A 22,638-nucleotide genomic window follows, 5' to 3' on the forward strand; every position below is an offset into this window, starting at 1 on the left:
AGAAGACAAAGAATGAAAGATGAAAAAAGGATTAATAAAGGAAAATTATATAAAGTGATGTAAAGTGAAATAACTAAGAAGAAATATACTTGATGACTGAAAGAATATAAATGACAATAATAATGAAACTGAATCCTTGTTTCTGAGAAATATTGAATTCTGATTCATATCAGAATTGGTAATTCAAAAAATCATAATGATCAATCTTATCACTAAAGAAGAGATGAGGGAATGTACTTCTAACCCTCTTCTACACAAACCTGGGACATTATCCCAGAGGGCTAGACCTGTGAACTATGTACCACATACAAAGAGGGACATGTGACTGCTGAGGAGCTGAGTGAATGGTAGACCACAACACTGTATACCTGTTGGAGTGGAGAAGGGATTTCTTCAGATTGTTTGAGTGCTTTGAGAGAGACAACTGAGAAAAGTAAGAAGATTGTGGAGTTTTCCTTGTTATCACACACAGGTTGCAAAACGGAATCCCTGCACCATACGCCTGATTTCCAGTGTTTGTAACCTAGAGACTGATAATAGTAGACCATCATCCTGGTGAGATTTTTATGTGATTGAGATAAAATCTCCCAGGCAAAGAGCTCATTTACTCTATTGTACTCTATTGTCTATCCTAATCTGTATGATGGGGTACAGAATCTGGAAATCTCTCTTCCCCTCTCCCTGACTTTCCTTGAACTTTTCCACATGGTCAAGTTACTGGCATTTGCCTGAGGCATCTACCCATCCCAGTAATCCTCTCAACTGGCCTTTCACTGTAGCCAATGTCCAATCTCCAAATTTTCTGTTACCTCTGGATCATTTTATCTAGACCTCATTTTCCTTTGGCCATGTGCTCCAGGTCCCTAGCATTCCTAGCCCTTCTCTATCACCTCCCAGTCTCCCCAGGCTATGTGGTCACTCCTAGAAACTTCCCACAGTCTTTCTGTATATAAGATCCATCTTGCATCTGTTAAGGTGCTCAGATTTCTTAGGAGTCTTCCCACAGTAAGAGTCTGGCCAATATGGTGGATTATTGGAATTGTGCCCACATTCTATTGGTGTTCTAATAAATCCTATCTTTGGCTGAAAGAAAGCTTGGGTTGAATTCATTCGGGCAGGACCCAAGTGTTGCTATTCAGGGTCCCACCACCCCTGAACCTAGACATGTGGATCTCAAATTTCTGTTTACTATTTACTTTTATAAAGAGGTATACTAACTCTTCAAGATGGACTTCTTTCAGGTCCCAACTAAAATCCTACTTTCAACAGGAAGTCTTTCCCAACTCCCCTTAGTTCAAGTGCCTTTCCTCTGTTGTTTCCTATTTGTCTTATACATAGCTAGTTTGTCCATGTTTGTTTGCTTGTTGTCTCACCTATTAGATTATGAGTTTCATGAGGTCAGAGACTATTTTTTCCTGTCCATTTTTTGTATCTCTAGCACTTAGTACAGTGCCTAGAACATAACAGATGCTTAACAAATGTTTATTGACTGGCTGACTGGTAGGAAGGAACTAAACTGGTAATACTAAGGTAAGTATCACCTTCCACTTGAGAATAATCAAGGGCAGTGATATTTATTCTGAACCTCAAAGCCTATCAATATCAACATTAAAAGTGTAATAGATATATAGCCCAATGCTCCTCTTTGAGATGAGTAAGGGAAGGAACAAGCATTCATTGATGGAGTCCTGATCCCTACAAAGGCAGAAATCACAGTCTGCTCTTGCAAATGGAGGAAATAAGGACCTAGATTAGAAAATACTTATCCATGATGCACTTGAACAGACCTATCTTTATACTGTACAGCAGTGACATATGCTACACATATTTCTCCCTTGTTTGTACAGAGTACAAAGGACTATGGGTAGGGAACATTGCATGTGCTGGTTGATGTGCTGGTTAGTTTTTGCTAAAATGTTTTTCTTTTTATGCTTCTGTAAATGGGGTAATTCTTTGCATGGGAGGAGAAACATATATTTAGAAATAAAAATGACATATAAACAAAAGTTGTCAATAAAATAGGAGGAAAACAAATGAACAAGAAGACTCTGATTGGGTTTAAACAAATTGTAGCCTGGTTGTACATATTTGTAAAATATATTTCAAGATGGAGACTTCTGCTTGTATAAATGATAAGGCAGGAGTGGAGGTGGAGGGAATGGGGTGGGAGGGGGAGTTCATGAGTCATGTGTGAATCATCATAAAACCTGCCACAGTTTGTGATCGAAACCTGCCAAAGTTAACGCTTGTTTAGAAAAACTCTGAATAAGTGTACAATAGCTCTTCATTTTAACTCTGGACTTTATAAAGGTGAAACTGCTTTGTTGGATTCCAAAGAGTGTAATATAAAAATGCTTTGTTACTCAGGCATATGGATGGATGTGTTGTTGGATAAAGAACTAAGAGAAGTTCAGGTGAAGGTCACTTGATAAACTAACATTGTTTACACCATCCTATGCTTTCCTGGGTAATCACATTCATGAAAAGTTATGTGTTACATTTTAGCTTTGTATTTGGTCAAATTTTAGAGATTGTTGTACCTATTAATATTTTGACATGTTCTTCCATTGCCTTATTCCACTTAGTCAACAGCATAGATCATTGAAAGACTACAATTTTTCTCAAACTCTTGAGGATATTATTTCATAATATCAGAAGTATATTTCCCAAGATAAAACTTCATAAATTGTAGATAGTAGTAAAGAGCCAGATACTGTGATAACAGCAAGAGGAGCTCCAAATTCAAGAATATGATAAAAAGGAGAGCTTGGAAAACACTTCCTTGTAATAGCACCAAAGTTGGGAGGAAAAAAATTGGAACCAGTGGAGCCAAAGCAATTATTATGGAGAGTTCCTTTTGTTAGGAAATAAATTCCTAGAGGGTAAGAATGCAGATGGAGAGTAGTGCTATCACATGTGATCTTTGTAGCAACTAGTACACTAAGGATGCTTAATTAAGAGGGCTTAGTCAGTACAGTACACAAGACAACTTGTTTCTTTTTGCAAATGGTAACATTAGAAAAAAAATAAATAAAATATGTCATGTAGATTTGAGGGCAGCCATCAGGGAAGGGCTTTACGTTCTTATTTAAAAGAATGATCCTGAATGTAGGAAAAAGCTTTCAGAAACAGATGGGTATAGGGTATGTTGAATGGAGTATTATTAGATTTTTAGTTTAATTAGATATAAGTCTGACATCTTTGCAAATTAGACTTGGAAAACATTTTCTTCATATCACATGAAGCATCTTAATGCTGCTTTAGTTTTACAGTGGGCCTCCTATGTCACTATTGATGACTTGAATGCTGGGGTAGGGAGAAGGGAATGACAACATGGTACAATGGAAAGAACAATGGATTTGAAATTTGACTTGAGTCAGAGACTTAAGTCTCTGTCACTTTGTGGTCTTGGGAAAATCATTTACTCTATGTGGGCCTCAGTTTCCTCATCTGTAAAATGTGTGAGGAATGGACTAGATTGACATCAATGTCCATTCCAACTCTAAATCTATGCTTATCTGTGTGTTTTTAGTACTCTGACACCTCCCTCTTCCCATTTGTTGTTGTGGTACCAGGAGACAGGGAGTAACTTATGATCTACATGTTGTGGGGTTGATCAAGGGAGCTCCCTTGATAAATTCTTGATAAAAACTAAAACTTCTAAATTCACAGGGTGGTAAAATTTTGTTTGGGACTTGTACTGCACCCCATAGATTATGAAGTGAATTATGAAGTGAATGAGACAGAGTTTTCTCTTTGTAGTGGGCTAATAAAACTGAATCAGTGCAGAGATGGACATTTTTTGCTCTTTTTCTCCTTTTTAGACCAGAGAATAGTAGAGCTAAGTGATATACTGGGTCTGGAGTGGTGAAGATCTATCAATATACATAGCCTGCCACCCCACCAAGAAAGTTGCATGTGATGTCAGCCCATGATGCCCTAGAGAGGAATTTCTGGACTTCAAAGTCCAGAATCCAACATTATGTAAAGAAGATAAGGAGTTTCAGAACAGTAGCTTCCTCTTGGAGTGGAGACAATTCTAGAATTCAGTCTGAAAGCAATAGAAGATTTCCTGTGCACCTCTATCTTCTTGGTGAGATATGCAAGTGACCACACAGTTGAAGGAGTCTCAGTGGTCTAAGTCATAATATGAAGGAGCAAAAACTGTCAGAATGAAATACTTGGTTATGACAGGCCTGGTGGGAAAAGGGTTGCCTCTTTTGAAATGCAAGCTAATTTTCTTCAGCCCAAGTATGGAGGGTAGTTTCATAAGACTGGAAGCTTATATATAATTCTAGTGTGAAAGTAGGAATCTCTGGAATATTCTGACGTTTTCTCTCTAGAAACCCAAAGTTCATTTCTCCAAGGATGATACTTTAAGTTTTGGTGACTATATAGGGACCTAGGGAAAGGGAGAACTCACCAGAGAAAAAAAATTCTATCCATTACTTTTGACCTGCTATAAGTTGTTTATGTGTTTTCTACAATTTTTGAAGGGTTTAAAAAGACTGTTCTCTACTCAGATATATGTTAATACTTTAAGTGTCGACATGGAAACAGGAGACTTACTCATGTCTTTGGAGATATGCATTTGAGCTACATTTGCACTTTATTCTGAGATTTATGAGGCAGCTCTTTGAGGCGGGGAGGCAAGAAAATATGGGTTTTAGAGACCCAAGATTAGGCCCAAGATTGCTCCTATAAGTCCAGAGTCTTGAGTGTTGAGACGTGAGTTACATCTGTATTTGGTAACCCAACTCTCACTGTTTGAACTGCTGAAGGGGTTGGGTTGGCAAATACTCCATACCCAACTCAACTTTGTAGGTACTACTCTCCTACAAATGCGTGTAGATAGTCCCCATACATTCCTGGACCCCCTATCAAATCTACATATTCTCTTTTGTATATAATGAGTATGTGTCATTGAGGAGAGCAAAGTTGACCAGTTACTATTTGTTCCTTAGTCTCTTTTTACTTCTGGAAAAGGGTAGATCTGAATCATGACAGATCTGTCTTCACTCATAGAGTTTGAAGATTCCTTTTGATCATCATTTTCTCTCCCAGTCCCTGCCTTGTTTCCCTCAGATGGAGGGAGATCTTGGTAGAGGCTTCCTACCCTTTCCTCATCTGACCCCTTCTTTCTCTTTTTTCAATAGCACCTTGTTATCACAATAGGTTCAATACCTATTAACCAGGGAACTAAAGAAAATCCTCAGATTCAGTTTATGTTCTGACTGTTGGAAATACTATAGAATTATTAATTTAAAAAATATATTATCATACCTGCAGACTAGAACTGAGATCTGATCATTAGTAGAGTATTGAATTTACTGGCTTATTTTCTTTATTCCTGCTTAAAATTCACTAGATACTAGAGTCTCCCTTTAAACCCATTGTATTCAACCAATATACAAACATATTACACTATACAACTTTCATGGCGAACCCTAGATCAAGGATGGGGAACCTGTATCCTCAAGGTTACATGTGACTTCAAGGTCACTAGGTCCTCAAGTGCATCCCTTTGACTGAATTCAGACTTCACAGAACAAAAGATATTATGTGAAAACAATAAATGGGATAAAATCATAATTTAGGAGAATATGGGGGGACAAATCATAGATGCACACTTGGAAACAAACAGGTCTGAAGAGGGATTTCCAGAACTTTCTTGTCCACAAAAAGGAATTTGATCCTCTTCCAGCAAAAAGCTGTCTGTTTTCCTTTTCCCATAAAGTGGAGGCTAAGCTGCTAAATTCAGTCCACAGACCCAGTCACCACAGTATTATCATACAATGGTTTTTCCCTGTTGCAGTTCCAATCTCCAGCTCCATTTCTTTCAACTCTCTCCTAAATGTTCAAAAGCTTGCACTAGGCCAGCATAATCCTACCTAATTCTGGAGACACTGGATATTTCTTTCTTCACCTGCAAAAGAGTTGGCATCTTCAGAGCTGGGCTTTTGAATAGGTGTGATTTCAGGGGTTCCAGGAAACCCGTATTATGTTTGCATGGTTTAAGTATCCATGGAGGTGCTTGGAGAAACTTTGGCATATGTAGACATGCAATAACCATTTCTGGTCTGCTAACCATCAATGGCAAGCTGCCACTTGGATTGGCTTCAGTGGTTGAATAGGAATGTGGGGTCATTCAGGAAGGCCTAGTTTTTTCTTTTTTGCTTTAACCATTCTTTTTGGCTGACTAATTCCTGCTTTTGGTGTTGTGGTGAGAGATGAGACAACACTTAAAGAGGAAAAGTCTTAGATTCTCTCTCTTTCTCTCTCTCTCTCCTCTCTCTCTCTCTTTATTGTCTTTCTCTTTCTTTCTCTCTCTCTCTTTCTCTCTCTCTCTCCCCCCCCTCTCTCCCTCCATCTCTCTTTCTCTCTCCCTCTCTCTCTGTCTGTCTCTCTCCTTCTCTCTCCCCCCTTTCATTGATACACACTTCTGTGAATATAGATCTCAGTTCTTTGCCTGCTTTGATATTTGTTCTTTCTCTTTAGCTGAGGGGATTAGAGACCCAACCTTCTGAATTTTGAAAAGTCAGGAGAGTGAGGCAGGAATCTAGGTGTTTGGGAATTGAATCTGCATCAGGCTCTACAGCTAACTTAGCATCAAAACCCTATGAATGCGGAGCACCTTTTGGAATCCAGCCCAGCTGAGATAAAATCTCATTTCTACTCCAGGACATCCCTAAATTTCTTCTTCTGCTTCAGTCTTATATAAGGAAAAGCAGTGAGCCCCCTATGTGTAGTGATGTTCTATGTGTTGTGAGGATGCTGTCCTTGTGTTCCTCAGAGGGAGGCAGAATACACATCTCTAGCCTCTTTTCTTCCCACCCTCCTCCTAGGGATACTTTCCTTGCTTCCAGGAGGGGAAGCAGGAGTTTGGAGGCAGAAGTCCTATTCTCTCCTTGGAGAGAGGGGGTACCAGGTTAGAGATATCAACCTACTCTCATAAATATTGTTCATCTAGAGCAGAGATTCCCAAACTTATTTGGCCTACCACCCCCTTTTAAAAAATTACTTAGCACCCACCTGGAAATCTACTTTCTTTAACCCTTTAGCAGTTTTTTTTTAAAATTTGTGGCATTTAAAAATATTTAAGAAAAATGGTATCTTAAATTTAATAATTTATTGTAAATTTGTAGGTGTTTTCCTTCATTAAAATTTTGATGATGCAATATTGTGCCATGTAACAATATAGTATCATATTGTAAACAAGTCATTACAGGCACATATTCCCCAACAATGCACAACCACACTTGCTTGTTAAGACCTGTTGGAAGACTTGACCGCAGATGGATTTATAACTTGGATTTTGTGTGTTTATTTGGAAAATAATGTAATCATTATGACTTTAACTCTGTTACACAACAGATGAAACATATATGAATGGTTTTTCAAATTTTTTTTCTCTTCTTTCCCCATACTCTCACTGCCTCCTCCCTAATTTTATTTAACAACCCCCAGTTGCATCCAAGGCTACTACTGCCTCCTGGATTGTTCCAGGGCTCCTAGGGGGTAGTATCACCCACTTAGGGAGTCTATGGTCTGGAGGATATGATTGATCAGTTTCTATTTAACTTCTGATTGCCTTGTTAATTTTGAGGGTAAGGGGTGAGAAAGTGAGATGTATTAAAAAATATCTTTCCTAAAAATCAAAAGGCAATAACAAAAGTTTAAACTTCCGAGTAAATGAGCATTGATAAGAGAATACTAATTCATTTGGTTGCAGTGCTCTCTATTGAAGTTCCTATTCCCCATAAAAATAGAATCTAATCTTTCTAAAAATACTTTATGGTCTAAAGGTTCCAACCTTATTTTTAATATTTCACAATATTTTATTAAAATACCTTTTTCCTAAGCTCCTTTTATCCCTCAGAAACAGGGATGTTTTTGGTTTGTTTTCATCTTTTCTTCCTTTCCTTCTCCTCCTCATTCAGTCTACTCCAGTCCCGGATATCCAATCTAATGGGTCAGTGTCATCAATTCTTATTCCCTGTGATATTACATCTTAGTTGTAGGTGGGACATCTCCAGTGCTACTCACTTACCCTTAGGTTAGATTCTAATCCATTTGTAGCCCATGCTGACTCTCCCATACCTTGAAAATTGTCTTTGGGAAGAATCTCTATCTATTACTACAACTTCCACCTTAATTTCATTCCACTGTCTCTACCCATTTTACATGTCGGATACTCTCATAATTTTTACAACTTTTGGGAAAGATATTTCAAGTCTGGACTATTCAATTTTGACACACTCAGCTAGTTAACAAGTATTTAAATGTTTGCTCTGTGCCAGGTACTGGGAATTCAAATAAAGGCAAACAAAAGCAGACCCTAACTCTCAAGGAATATATGTTCTAATAGGGTAGACAATATGTAAATAACCTGGTACCCATAAAATATAAGAGAAGGATAACTAGGGGGAAGAAGGGGCATGGGGGAGGGGAAACCAAGAAAGGTCTCCTGTAAAGGGAAGCTTCACTTGACATCTGGATGGTGCACAAATTATTTTAAATTCCACCTCTCATATAAGTTCCTCTGAAGGTTCCCACTACCCTTAAAAAACCCTACCTATCCTCTGTCACTTCCCAGATCCAGAAGAGAACTCATATAGTATTAGGAAAGTGCCATCCTTTTTCATGTTCCTTAAAGCCACACATGACTTTTCATAATTTCTTCCCCAGTTCAAAATCAACATCCTCTTATACTTGCCCAACCTAAGAAATGACAAATTTCCTAGATTTCTCATGTCATAGGACTTCACTCATTGATTTAAACTATAAGTTCTCAATGAGGCATAAACCCTCTTTTGTCCCTTTTCCATGATAGCCATGATCAATAAGAATTAAAGCTATCCAGAGCATGCTACAAGTCCTCCTAATTCTAAAGGTGACATGGTCTTGGCCAATGGAGCCCTATCCTCATGGCATGTGCAATGTCCTTCCTGATGCAAGCCTATGTGTAAGAGGCTGGGGAGCTTACTTTTGGAAATGAATGATGATGTGTCATAGAAAACCTTCCTTCCTCACCCAGAGGACATACAGACATTCTTCAACTAGTTCAAGTCTTCTAACCGTGTTGTGAAGTGATGGACTTTTCACTGACCATTAAACTTAGAACTTGTATGCTTTCAAAAGGTCTCAACTAAGTGGCCTCAAACCACATGTAACATGGACTCCAGCTCCCAGACATTTATGACTTAAATCAATGAGAGCTTTTTTCTTCTTCCATAAATGGGTCTCTTCTCTGCTGACAGAGAACACATTCTTCAGAGCTATCTCCTGCTTCAATTCACTCCATAGAGTTTTTCTTGTTTTTCAAAGAAGCAATATCACACTTGACTTTTTCAAACAAAGGGATAATAAAGTATAGACAGTTCTTTGTACTTTAAGACCCTAACACTTTAGTTTTTTTCTTTTACTTGTCCCTTACTTTTTCTGATTTCATCTACTAGACTAGATAAAAATTAATTGATTATTGGTATCTGATCAACTCCTTCCCAATTAAAAAAATTCTGTTCATAGCAAATCAATAGAAGTGCTTTTGGCACAACTGTCTCCTCAGTTAAGGAGAGCTCTGTGATGATTTAGGAAGGCCAAAGGTGTTTTTCTGAGCACTTTCTACCAATGACTTATTTTTTAAAAATCTCAGCAAATTTCACAGGGCATAGTTTTTAGGCAATCCACATATTAATTATTTTCCATGAGGGACTGGAAATATTTTTCTGGATTTACCTCTAGGGCAACTCAATCCATAATATTTCTTCATTGTGTTAAATGCTTTCTTCTACTTATTCCTTTACACAACTTCAGTTCCTGGTTTGGGACTTCATATCAGGGACAGAATCATTCTCCTCCTCTGCTCTTAGATGAGTTGGTTAGTCCCTATTTCATTGTGTATTTTTTTTTTTTATTTCTAAGACTCCTGGAGTGGCAAAGGTAACTTCAGAACCTTGCACCTCCCCTAGTGTTTCTTTGATCAAGTTGTTGCCGGGTTGCAGCCCCTCCCTCCCCCCCACCCCCTCCTGTCCCAGAACAACCCTGATCAGAGCTGCAGGTTCCACACTCCTTGGAATTTTCTGGTTATTTGACCAATCCTGATCAGAGCACTATAGGCTTCCAGTATGCCTTGAACATCCCTTGTCAGAGCTCTTTCAGAAGACACAAAGTTAGTAGTCATAGCTAACACATTAGATAATAAAAAAAAATTCAAAGAGATTTTGATAACCAAGACAGGCAGGTGCCATAGTGGATAGAATGCTACTTAGGAAGACCTGAATTCAAATGTGGCCTCAGGCACTTTCTAGCTGTTTGACCCTATACAAATCACTTAACTTCTGTTTCCCTCACTTTCCACAACTGATAGTAATGACTGACACAGATTTGAGGTCCAATTGCTAGAGAATTTGTCATCAAAGGAGAAGGTTCAGAGTGACAGATAGAGTATAAGGGAAAAAAACTGAAAACACCAAATATCTCAGGAGGAAGAAAATTCAGTTAAAAATCCTGAGCACAACCAGATCAATCAATAGGAAAGATATTAAAACAGAAAGGAAGATGGCTACCAAGAACCCGGATGGCTTAAAAGATCTCTTGATGAAACTAACAACAAAAAAAGGAAATTGAATTAACACTTGATGAAACATGGGATATGTGGGTTTCCAAGAGGTGAGATGACTGAGAGCAACCCTAGGAAACTTCCATTAAAATGGAGACGGAAAATGAGCAATGGAAGGATATAAGGAAAAAAGATTGAAATAGACAAAGATAACAGGAGGAAAAACTTCAAGTAAAGACTACAAGCACAAGCAGATAAACCAGCAGGGAACATGTTAATAATAGAAGGGAATATGGTCTCCCAGATAAGCTGGGAGAGACCTGAATCTGTAAATAAATACTGTAAGACAAAAAGAAGATGAATCAAGACCAGATAAGACAACAGACCCTGTGGATTCCCTGGAGAGCAGGTGTGGCTGAATTGCATAAAACAGAAATAAGAATTATGAAAGCATTACTTATGGCCCAGACAGTCAAAATAATGGGCAGAATATAAAAAATAGAATCCATGGTGGCAAGTCTCACCAAAGAAACTAAAGAGGGAAAAACTAATTGGGAATGAAAACATAGGGAAGCGAAAGATTATCCAGAAGAAAAGGAAAAAGGGAGAAGGTAAAAAGAGCACAGGATCCAGGCATGTGCTGAAGCCAGCTTGTACTGAGAAAACTTACTACTGAATTTTCATTGTGAGCATTTTTATCTCTGAAGTCAGTAAAAAAACTACCAGGGCTTGATACATTGTTTCATTGATTATCTAGACTTAAGAAGGTAATGGAGAAAATGTTACTCATGTAGATTAAACAATAAAAAGGGGTTGTATATACATTGTTTCTTCAGAAAGCCATTCACCAGGACACCTCTGAAATATCTACACAAACAAAACGCAATGATGTTCAAGATTAAATATAAGCAGACAGCTTAAGTATCACAGATCTGCAAGAAGAACATGACAAGTCAAAAAATTGAATGCTATAATGCAAGAATCAATACATGAAAACTGCCCAGAGCTTGAAAACACAGCAATAAAAAAAAATCCACAGATAGCCTGCAAAAAAAAAAGGGAAAATTCTGTGCTACAAACACCAAGACACGTATTGGTTAAATTTAACAATTCCAATAACTAACAAATTCTACAAGTAACCAGGAGAAATATCTTCACATATAAAGAAAAGGAAATTCATCTAACAAGTCTATTCTCTACCGTAAAAAATGTAAAGGAGGAAATTGAACAGTGTGTTACAAAGGGAACTCAAGATGCAACTTCAGGTGACATGCCCTGTAAACTTAAAACTAATCATCCTTGAAAAAAAGGACATTCTATAAAATAGAGGTATTAAAAGCATTCCTAAAAAAAAAATCTGAGCAGGTTACTCAACTTGCAAATACTTTAAGCAACAGAAGCACAGGAAAGGTTAAAAAAATATAACCCTTAGGGAAAGGAAAAATAATCACATATATCACCTCATCTTGTGACTATTAAAAGAAGAGAAAAAGAGAGGGAGAGACAGAGAGAAAGAGAGAGAGAGAAAAATAAATAGATAGATAGATACAGAGAGACAGACAGAGAGATAGAGATGGAGAGACTGAGACTGAGACACAGAAAGACATGTGGACCATGAGACCAACAAGATAGAAGATTAGACATTTTCTCCAGTTCTTGAATTCTTAAAACTTCCCAATGTAAGAATTATGCAGTTGTCTCTGAAGGCCAAGACATCAAGAAGTCCAATAAGGTGACAATTTCATGAATTAATAAAAGAAAAAATGGCACAGCAGGGATCCATTATTTTGTTACTTGGGGCTGTAGTTGTAGACTCTACCAACATATCCTGCCTCCCTGTCCTCACTACATCATTCTGTAAGAACATAAAGCAGAACTTAACTCTGCCTTCTCTCAAACTCTGGTCAGAGAAGGCAGAGGGATAGGAAAAGGAGAAATCCCTCTGAGGCAGCAGCATGTTGGACTGAAAGCAGTGAACTAAAGAAGGGAAGGAACCAGGGCAACCCACCAGCCTGAATGTAGATCCTCAGTGTTTCATTTTAATTGGAATAAAGAACACCAAGTCTGTAGATAAGATTAGAGCTAAGAAGAAGGATGGCTTGGGCCCCTTCTCGTTTTGCTGGAGTACCATTTCAATTTGTCCTGATTAATCAATGAATAGCTATTATTGATAGATGGGGAAACCATTAGTTATGTGATGTCATTTAACAGGCAAGACTGTATTTCATCAAGACTTGTTTTCTTTCATTGAAAATATATTACTGTAGTCCTAGACTGTTCCAGTTTTGAGTATTTGGGGTCTAATTAAGATTTCTCTTTTTTCCCTAACTGACAGGAAGGATTTCCTTGTGTAGAATATTTCCTGAAAGAGAAGAACCCTTCCTTAGGCAAAGAAACCCTAATGGAACTTTAATGAACTTGATGCATGGATGATAATAATGAGGATCTAGGAAGTCAAATAAATGTCCTGAATGACAGGAAATTTTTCTCTCTTAATTTGGAATGGTTTTCATTTTGAAAGAACCATTCTCACTGTATATTACTTGACCAGCTTTAGAGAAAAGTAAGATACTAAATTCCCATACATTTACATTGAGGACAATGCAACATTGGGACATTTGAGTCATACCCTTGACGTCAAAATGTAGTCTTTAAGAACAATATTGTAGGAAGGGTGGAGCCAAGATGGCAGCGTGAAAGCACAGACTTACCTGAGCTCTCCCACAAACTCCTTCAAATATCTCTGAACAAATTCTAGAGTGGCAGAATCCACAATGAGACAGGGTGTGGCAGGTTTCCAGTCCAAGACAACTTGGAGGGTGGACAGGAGGGGACTGGGAGAGACTTGTAGTCTAGTGCGAGGGTTACACCAGCACAGACTCTACCACAGCAAATCCGAAGCCAACCACAGCAGACTGAATCGCTGGCAACAGTGACGATTCCCAGATCTCTCAGGGCAGGAGGAGGGTCTGTCAGAACTGGGTGAGAGAAAAGTGCAGTCCTGTGCAGCACCTGCAGAGCAGCAGCAGCAGCTACTCTTGGGGCTATCAGCCCACAGACTGAATGTTTGAAAGTCACTTCCCGGAGCCAAGATGGCGGAGTAAACACTAAGTCCCTCTCACCCTCCCTTGTTGACCTTGATAAACCCAGAGAATATTGCCCCAAGAAAAATTCTGGAATAGTGGAGACAGCAGAAAGAGGGGATATGGGTCTCTTAGCTCTAGCTCTGGAGGCTAGCGAATTAATGGTAAAGCTCCTTCTTGCTGTGGCTGAAGGGGACAAAATGGGAGGCATCTCAGTTAACCCTCAAAAAACCCCACCTCAGCGGACCAGCAGGAGATCCTGAGCCCCAGGTGGAGGATGCAAGATTGGAGGTCAGCAGATAGGCTGGGGAAGGAAAAGTAGATTTGAGAATCATCAGCACAGAGACGGTAATTAAATCCATGGGAGCTGATGAGATGACCAAGTAAAGGAGTGGAGGGAGAAGAGGATCCAGGACAGAACCTGAGGGACATTTCTAGTTACAGAATGTGATCTAGAAGAGGATCTAACAAAGGAGACAGAGAAGGAGAGGTCAGATAAGTAGGAGGAGAACCAGGATAGACTGGGGTCCTGAAAACCCAGAGAGAAGACAGCATTAAAGAAGAGACTGGTCCACAGTATCAAAGACTGTAGAGAGTTCAAGGAGGATTGTCTCCAAGCATCTCTAAGACTAGTGCAAGTTGCAGAATCGTTGCCAACCTCCATTTGTCTAGGGAGTTTCATCGCTGAATTCACAGGACTGGTGAAAAAAAAGCATCACAGCACTTTTCTTTTCTAATAGCAAAAAAATGAGAAACAGACGTTGTATCCATTGATAAGGAAATGGCTAAGTAATTTGTGAAATAAGAATGTAACATAATATTGTTGCTCTGAAAGAAATTAATATGAGGAGTTTGGAAAATATGGGAAGATTTATGTAACATAGGAAGACTCTTTATCAGTTAAGTTCACTGCTCCCACCTGTTGGTGAAATTACAAATCCTTCCTCCCTCCCTCCCTTCTTCCTTCCCTTTCTCCCTCCCTCCCTTCTTCCCTTCCTTCCTTCCTTCCTTCCTTCCTTCCTTCCTTCCTTCCTTCCTTCCTTCCTTCCTGTCCTCCTACCTTCTTCCTTTTCCCACCAACTAATTTACCTCTGCAAACTCAGAAAAATGGTAAGTTCTTAAAGGGAGGAGCTGTCTTTAGTTGACTCAATAAATAGGAGGAGCAGGAGGTCCTGACTTACATAGGACAATGCTAGGCTGCTTTGGGATGGCTGTGGCTTATATACACCAAAGCCTAGAGATTGCCCTCTGGAAGGCTCTGGAAGAGGTGGCAGTGTCAGATTCTGACGTACAGGAATGACTCTGAAAGTGTCAGTCAGGCCGCTACAGACCATATCTGGGGGGATCATTCAGGGGAATGTGCTTTCTAAGGGAGGGCACTATGGGGAGTGTGGTTCTTGGGAGAGAAATGACTGTAGTATAAAAAGCTAAATCTTCAAAAAACTTAAAAAGAAATCTTTCTTTCTGCCTGTTAAGTAATTTTACTTTTAAAAATGGTCTGGAGAAGCCATAAATTTGTTCTCAGAGAAGCCCTGTTGTCACTATGCCCACTTATCCCTTTCAGTAACCATTTTTTTTTTTTTTAAAGATCAAATCTCCCTTTCTCACCAAGGCTGGAAATACTCATGACCAGATCCCACTGCTGACTAATTTAGCATCTTTGACCTGCTCTGTTTCTGACATGGGCAATCTACTGCCCCACTTCCTTCCTTTTCTAGGGGCTTTCCATATTAATTCCAGCTTAGTGCAGACCCCTGATTGCAGTCTGACTTCATCTGACTGAAGCTCTGAACTTCCAAGTTCAAGAAATCCTCCAGTCTCAGTCTCCCCACTGGCTGGGATGACAGACATGAGCTACTATGCCTAGTTGACTGTCTTTTAAAATTATTTTAAAATATATTCTAGAATTTTGCCAGAAATCAAAGTCAAGCTCATTGACCTATGTTTTGTTCAATCTACTCTTCTTTTTTTTTGGAAAATCAGGACATTTTCCTTTCTTCAGTCTTCTGAAACATCTTTATTTCTCCATAGTCTTTCAAAAATCATTGACAAAGCCACAGCAATCACATCCTTCAGCTCTTCCAGAATACTGCGATATGTTTCTTCTGGGATCAGAGACTCAACTCATTGAGGACAGGTAAGTTCTCTCTTACTACTCCCTTACTTATGCCTCCACCCCTTACCTAAAGATACCTTTGAATCTGTGACAAGTTAGGAATGATACTGAGCCTAGTACCCTATTATCATATGTTTAAACATGGCTTCATATTTTTTTTCCTGAGAGAAAACGAATCTTCCATTTCTGCTAGTTTTAAGCAAATTCTCTGTTTTTTGAGGAAAACCGTTAATAGTCTCTGCTTAATGCATATTCTTTCCCACCGACTTTGACAAAAGTCATATCTGAACTTGATTTCAGTGATTATTTTGGGAGATAAAGTTGCTTAGAGTCCAACCTTGTATCTTTGATCTCTCCTGAGACTCTATGAAAGCTTTTTATTTTTTTTATGATCTTGTATATAGTAAAGTTGCTGACATACCACAGAAAGCTTGCTACTTAAAGGAAGACTACTAAATATAAACACAGGCCAGAGATGTAGAACTGGTTAAGTACTATAAAGGCTACAGTATTATCATGAACAGGCAGGGATAGACTGGGAGCCTAAGATGTTTATCTTAATTCAGGGCTGCCCATCCTGGCTGTTAACATTTATTTCAAGGAGTCAGTAAGGCCAAATCCTGCTATCTGGTTTTGAAGACACCAACGTTCTCCCTTTCCTTTCATGCCCAATCTGTTGAGCCTTGGTCTATCACATGAGGTAGTCATCTCTCAAGGATGTAGTAACTGGTTACTGTAGTAACCAGTGTAGGGAGATACAAAGAAAAAAATGATTCTATCTTTAAGAAATATAATCTCCTTGGTGTGGGGGAAATAAAGACCAAATACATGTGAAAAACACATAAAAACTTGTGTGACAGGAACATAGAAGCACATGCCTAGGGTAGGAGGTGTCAGCTTCCTCCTCAGTCACAATTCCTGGTGACTATATATGTCTGTAGTGAGCTTACTTCCCTACATATAAATCAGATGTTGCAATGAGAGATGAGACACAAAGAATTCCCTCATTTACTTCTATACCAATGGATATACAAAAGGAACAATACACCCCTCCATTTCTCTTCCTCTTCCTCTTCCTTAGCTTAGAGAGCCCTTGTAAGCTGTTTCCCAAGGATTTTATGGGAGAAGGGCAGCTACCCCTATTCTTTCACTTGGTCTCCTTTTAGCTATGAGCTCCCCTCTTAAAAAGATAAACCTGAACCTATGTTTGGGCTGCCTTTTTTGAGGTTTCTTCATGAGTAGATGACTGAGCAGCAGCCTCCTAATGGATGCGACCAGATGAAGACCTTGTGAGTTCTGAAAAGTCCTGCAAGTGTATGGCTGTATGTAGTCTCTGGTTCAGCAGCAGGGGAAGCTTCTACATGCAAGTTCCACCACTGGCGAGAGAGAGAGAAAGAGAGAGAGACAGAGAGAGAGACAGAGAGAGAGAGACAGAGAGACAGAGAGAGAGAGACAGAGAGAGACAGAGACAGAGAGACAGAGAAACAGACAGAGAGAGAAAGAGAGACAGAGAGACAGAGAGACAGATAGAGCTGCTGACCCTTTATACCAATAGAATCAATGGGGTGATCCCAAACTGAGATGAAATGTAAAATGGCTAATTAGCAACCATGCAAATGGCTCTGTGTAATAATGAGGCTTTAATATTAGCCCCTTAGATGACTGTAACTGTAGTTATAGGTTAATTTGCTGAATTCTGTTGGAATATTTCCATGCTGCACTCAGGGATTCTTTCTATGCATTACTGATTTCACTAGGAAAATTGAATGCAATAGGCCAACTGAAACCGCAGGGGGGCAGCAGACACTTCAACATATCTCAGTTTTAGCCTGAGCTAGAAGTCAGATGGGGAAAAGGATGGTGATTATCTGGAAGTTCTTCCTTCAGACTTTGAAGCTTCATAAGAAGGGGAGAAAAATCCCTTAAAATATCAACTGCATGCTAATTAGGTGTCTGGGGGAAGACTTCATTATTTTTCTTCTCAAATAGACTGGAGTCTCAGAAGTTTTTGAGGTCAGTCTTTTGGATCAGAAAAAACATTTGGGTTGAATTCAAAAGAAGTACATATTCTCTAAGACCATTTATTTGGAGCTGGAAAGGACCTTAGAAGCTACTCAATCTAATCTAATACTCTCACTTTCTAGATGAAGAAGCTAAGATTCAAAGAAATTAAGTAATTTGGTCCTTAGAAATGTGTAGTAAGCACCTTGAAAACATGGACACACTTTAAAATATTTGTATTCCTAGAATTGAATATAGGTGCTTAAAAAATCCATGCTGTTTTATTGCCTAAGGCCACACTAGTAAGTAAATAGAAGATCTGGGATCTGAACCCCGGAACTCTTTCTCCAAATCTAGAACTGTTTCCCAAAGCACCATGCTATATCTTGCATAAAATCCTATAGTTAGAATCTTATTGTACTCAGGTAGAATTATACCCCCGTTATCTCAATTTGATGCCTTCTGCTTTTTTATACCTTTTGTTTTTTATGCCTGACATTCTTTTACTTTCCCCCTTCTCTATAGATCCAATTCTTGTCAAAAAATAAGTAAATCAGAACCAACTGACTGAACGACTGTATCAATGTATGTACTATTTGGTTTGTTTAGATTCCTACCCTTTTATTGAGAAGAAGGGTTATGTTTCATCATCTGCAATCTGGAATATTTGTACTAATTTAATCATAAAGACATTTGTGACATGATAAAATCGGAAAGATATCATGCGTGTTGTGGAGAGTACAACATTACCATTTCCTTTGTAGCCTGAATCCCAAAGCCTGTTGGTATGGAAATCTCCTCATTAGTAGAGATCAATTTCCTACACCTGAGTGAGGGGCAAGTGTGGGAGAGAGGAGAGCTCTTCAATTTTCTTCTGGTTGCTGTCTTTTGGACTTCAGGCTCCTCTGGCTTCTAGCTTCAAGGGATGGAAAATGCCATCCTTACTTCGGGTGGCTGAAGGAAAAGACTCTCGGGGGGGAAAAATGGCATGAGAGGAGTTGGCCATCTTCACCCTGTCCCTATCCCCAGTTTGCTACACTAGAAACTTGGGGGGATTTCCTTTGGATGAAATCTAGGACTTTTTCTCTTGGTTGAACTGAGAGATCCCATATCCAATGGGAGAGTTTCTTCATTCTGCATTGCCTGGAATATGTTCTCTTACATATACTTTCTCTGAATTTTCTTTTGCTATCTAATTGGAGAAATGTATTTCTTTGATAATTGCTATGTTGATTGTGAAATTAATATTTAGTGGCAAGAGAGTCAAGCCTTGGATGTAAAGCTGGAGTTTAATGAAAGTGATCAGAAGCTAATTTGAAACTGAATACTATATCCCCTACACTAACAATATTTAAGGGAGTAGATAGATACAATTTCAACCTAGCACTTCCTCTCTTTAAGGAGAGTGGAGTGGTTACTGGCCCCAACCACCTGCTTCCCCCAACCTCCTGCTTCCCCTCTTAGAAGGAATCAAAGTCTTTCTTGGGGAAGATTAAGAAGAGAAGAGGTTCAATACAGGTATCTATTCTGCCTTCTTTGAATCACACACCAATATCTCTGTGTTTCATGGAGACAATGACTCTAAAATCATTCTCTAAATGACGCTAAAACCTGTTTTACTTGACAATGTGTCATTTCTCCTTAGTTAAATGAAAGCCTTTTGGGTTTTCCTGTTTCATTAAAAATAAAACAAAGCAAATAACTAGACAAATAGGGATAAACATGTCTTACTAGGCTAACTTTGAATCTCTTGCCTCAGTGTAGGGTTCTTTTCTTGGAAATCAATAGGAATTAGAAATGAAGTTGTGAAAGGGATGGGCAACAGGGTGGATTTTGTTAGGGTCAGAGAACTGTTGTTGCTACTGCAAACTTCCTCCACAGTCTCAGGGTAGTTACAAGAATCAGAGACCCCTTTACTGGTACTTCCATAGGTGAGCAGGTTTTCATTCTAAATATTCCCAATCCATTTACTAGATTATGAGAAGCCTCACTTCTCTCTTGTGCTTCAGGACAAATACATTGATTCTCTGCCTTATTTAGCTCAGTTAGCTTCTTTTTTTTGTAAATATATCAGTTAATTCCTAAGTCTTTTGCTAGTACCAATGAGTTAAACTTATTTAACCAATAAATAAAAATAAATAGGTTAACTTATTTAACCAATAAGTTAAAAAATGGGACCTCCTGAGAAAGAATGTGAGCATATAATAGCAATTCAGAACACATTTGGCATCTGGGGGGGGGGGGGGGGGGGGAGAATAGCCAGCCTCATGGGCAAAATGCAGGCAAAGTCTCTACTGTAGATCAGCACTAACTCCTGGAAGTATTACTTCATAGAGAATAATCCCAGTGGCATGAGTAGGATTTTCCTCTAGGTGACCCAGCATTCTTTACAGATGCTATCTCATTTATTCATTTATCTTCAAAAATAACCCTTAGTTGGTAGAATCATTATCTATCTATCTATCTATCTATCTATCTATCTATCTATCTTTTATCTATCTATATTCCTACCTACATCTATGTCTACATTTATTTCTCTCTACTTGTTTTTCTATTAATTTGTTTTTATAGATAATGGCAATAATTCTACACTAAAGTCTTATTCATATATCTCATTGGTACATGGAAATGACCTTGAGTTCTCATACTATGACAGCAGAATGCAGGCTCAGGCAGTTCTTGCCAAATTTTCATATTATTTAGAGATGGAAGGAGCCTTTGAGATGATCTAGTCCAAGAATCATATATTTAAAGCTAGAAGGAACTTTAGATTTATGAAACCCAAACCCGTACTTTGACAGAGAAGGAAACAAGTTCAGAGAAGCTAAACAACTAGCCTCAAGGTCATGCACACAGTAAGTGGTAGAGCCAGGATGTAAACCTGATTCTCTGGCTCCAAATCCAGTCCTTTTCCCACTACACTATATTTCTTCCCCCTCATTTACAGATGAGAAAAGTGAGGTTCAAAGAGTTGATTAAGTAGCAAGGTGCTAGAAAAGTTTTGATTATGGACTCTGTGAGGTACTGAATATGTTGTTAAGTCATTTCAGTTATGTCTGACTTTTTGTGACCCCATTTGGGGTTTTCTTGGCAAAGATACTGGAGTGGTTTGCCATTTCCTTCTCTAACTCATTTTACATTTGAGGAAACTGAGGCAAACAGGGTTAAATGACTTGCCCAGAGTCACATAGCCAGTAACTGTGAAAGATCAGATTTGAACTCCAGAAGATGAGTCTTCCTAGCTCCAGGACGAGCACTCTATCTGCTGCACCAGCTAGTTACACGTGCTATAAGACAAAACTAGGTAGGTACATAGAGGCTTATCACAAAGGAGATCAAATTTAATTCATGAAGACAGAGACAGATGGCAATCTACATTGTGAAATATAGATCCATATTCATGTAATCATAGATGCTTAAAGTATTAGAGAAAGCAATGAATAGTGGAGTGGATAGAGTGTTGGACTTGGAATCAGGAAAAACTTTTAATCCCAACTCAGACACTTACTAATGGTATGATCCAAGGCAAGTCACTGAACTGCTCTTGGTTTCCCTTTCCTCATCTATAAAATCATAGCACCTACCCCCAGAGTTGTGAGGAGAATTCGAGGTAATATTTGTAAAGTAATTTGCAAACCTTAAAATGCTGTATGAATACTAACTTGTTATTGTTATGGATGACATTGATATGGTGCTTTGTGATTTACTAGGGTCTTTACACACTTTTTCCTCATTTGATTTTCACACTAGAGATTTGAAATAGGTAGCACAAGAGTTATTTTCACTATTTTACAGAGGGAGATCCCAAAATTTAGAGAGGTGAAGACACTTGACCAAAGTCATGTAGCTAAGCTAGAGGTAGTCAGTCAGGTCTCCTGAGGTCAAAATCAATGTTCTCTCCACCACCTTGAAGAATTAGAATATGAAGAGTTCCAGTGAATTGCTCAGAGCTGGACTTGAACCCCGTATCCTGGCACATCGTCTGGCACGCTTTCCATTAATGAACATGACTAGGGCTGTGTTAATAAATGCAGGCACATGAACAACTATAACTGAGATATTTGGCAATTCCTGGAATTTATGATCTGGTAGAAAATAGATTGGTTTCTAGTTCCAAGGTATTTCTTTTGTGCCAAAGAAAAAAAGTCACATAAGTGAAATCTTTTCTGCACAGGTAACACTTTGTTTCCTGTTCTGAATTCTACGCTCTCCCCCCTCCATCTTTCTCCCACTGCCACCTTCTCACCCAAGTCACCCTCCTCCCAATACTGTTTTTAATTTTTTCACCCTGACATTCCAGCTGTCAGCTGCCAAGAAATTGTTATTTATGACAAAGTCACTGGGGTAAGAATTTGTTTTGTTTGATGTCTCCTTTTGAATAGCATGGAGAAGTTCAAGGTCTGTCTATCAGAAGTGTCTCTTCAGTGACAGATGGTTGCTATAGATGTCTTCAGGCAATGAGTTTTTCATTTAGAGGTGGAGGGGGTTGGCATTTGTCACTTTCTTTCCAGAAAATCCTCCTTTAATTGGTAGCAATATGTGAAGGAGATGCGGAAGTGACCTTCTCAGCAGATTAGGCTTGTTCCATCTGTGGCATAGCTCTGTGCTGTCCCTCACTCCACTCAGCCTAAGAAATGGAGTCATCATCTTCATTGTTTGGTTGCATTAGCTAAATGCCCTTTTGGCTTTGGGTTAGTCACTAAAAACAAAACAAAACCTCACAGGAACAGATGGGAATCAACTGACCAGTAAATGTATTATTTAGGGTAACATTTATAGAAATCCTGAAAGTGAATTAAGGTCGCTCGGAAACCTAGTATTGGCATCAAGTCTCCTGAGAAAAGAGAGAGTGGTAGCTGCAGTCATGGTTTCGATTC

General features: G+C 38.8%; 1 protein-coding gene across 3 annotated transcripts in view; it reads right to left on the minus strand.

Annotated features, from left to right (window-relative positions):
* DNMT3L (DNA methyltransferase 3 like) overlaps positions 1 to 13,875 on the minus strand; it is a 60,888-nt gene extending 47,013 nt beyond the window's left edge. Inside the window, exon 1 of one of the 3 annotated variants that reach the window (XM_072615104.1) lies at positions 13,273 to 13,875. The gene's annotated coding sequence lies outside the window, so the exon portion shown is untranslated. Of the gene's footprint in view, positions 1 to 5,891; positions 5,981 to 13,272 lie in introns of those variants that run through there. The other 2 variants (XM_072615105.1, XM_072615106.1) reach the window with 2 other exon arrangements.
* Positions 13,876 to 22,638: the final 8,763 nt, after the last annotated feature.

This window comes from Notamacropus eugenii, chromosome 5 (assembly GCF_028372415.1).
Source record: "Notamacropus eugenii isolate mMacEug1 chromosome 5, mMacEug1.pri_v2, whole genome shotgun sequence".
Taxonomy (NCBI): domain Eukaryota; kingdom Metazoa; phylum Chordata; class Mammalia; order Diprotodontia; family Macropodidae; genus Notamacropus; species Notamacropus eugenii.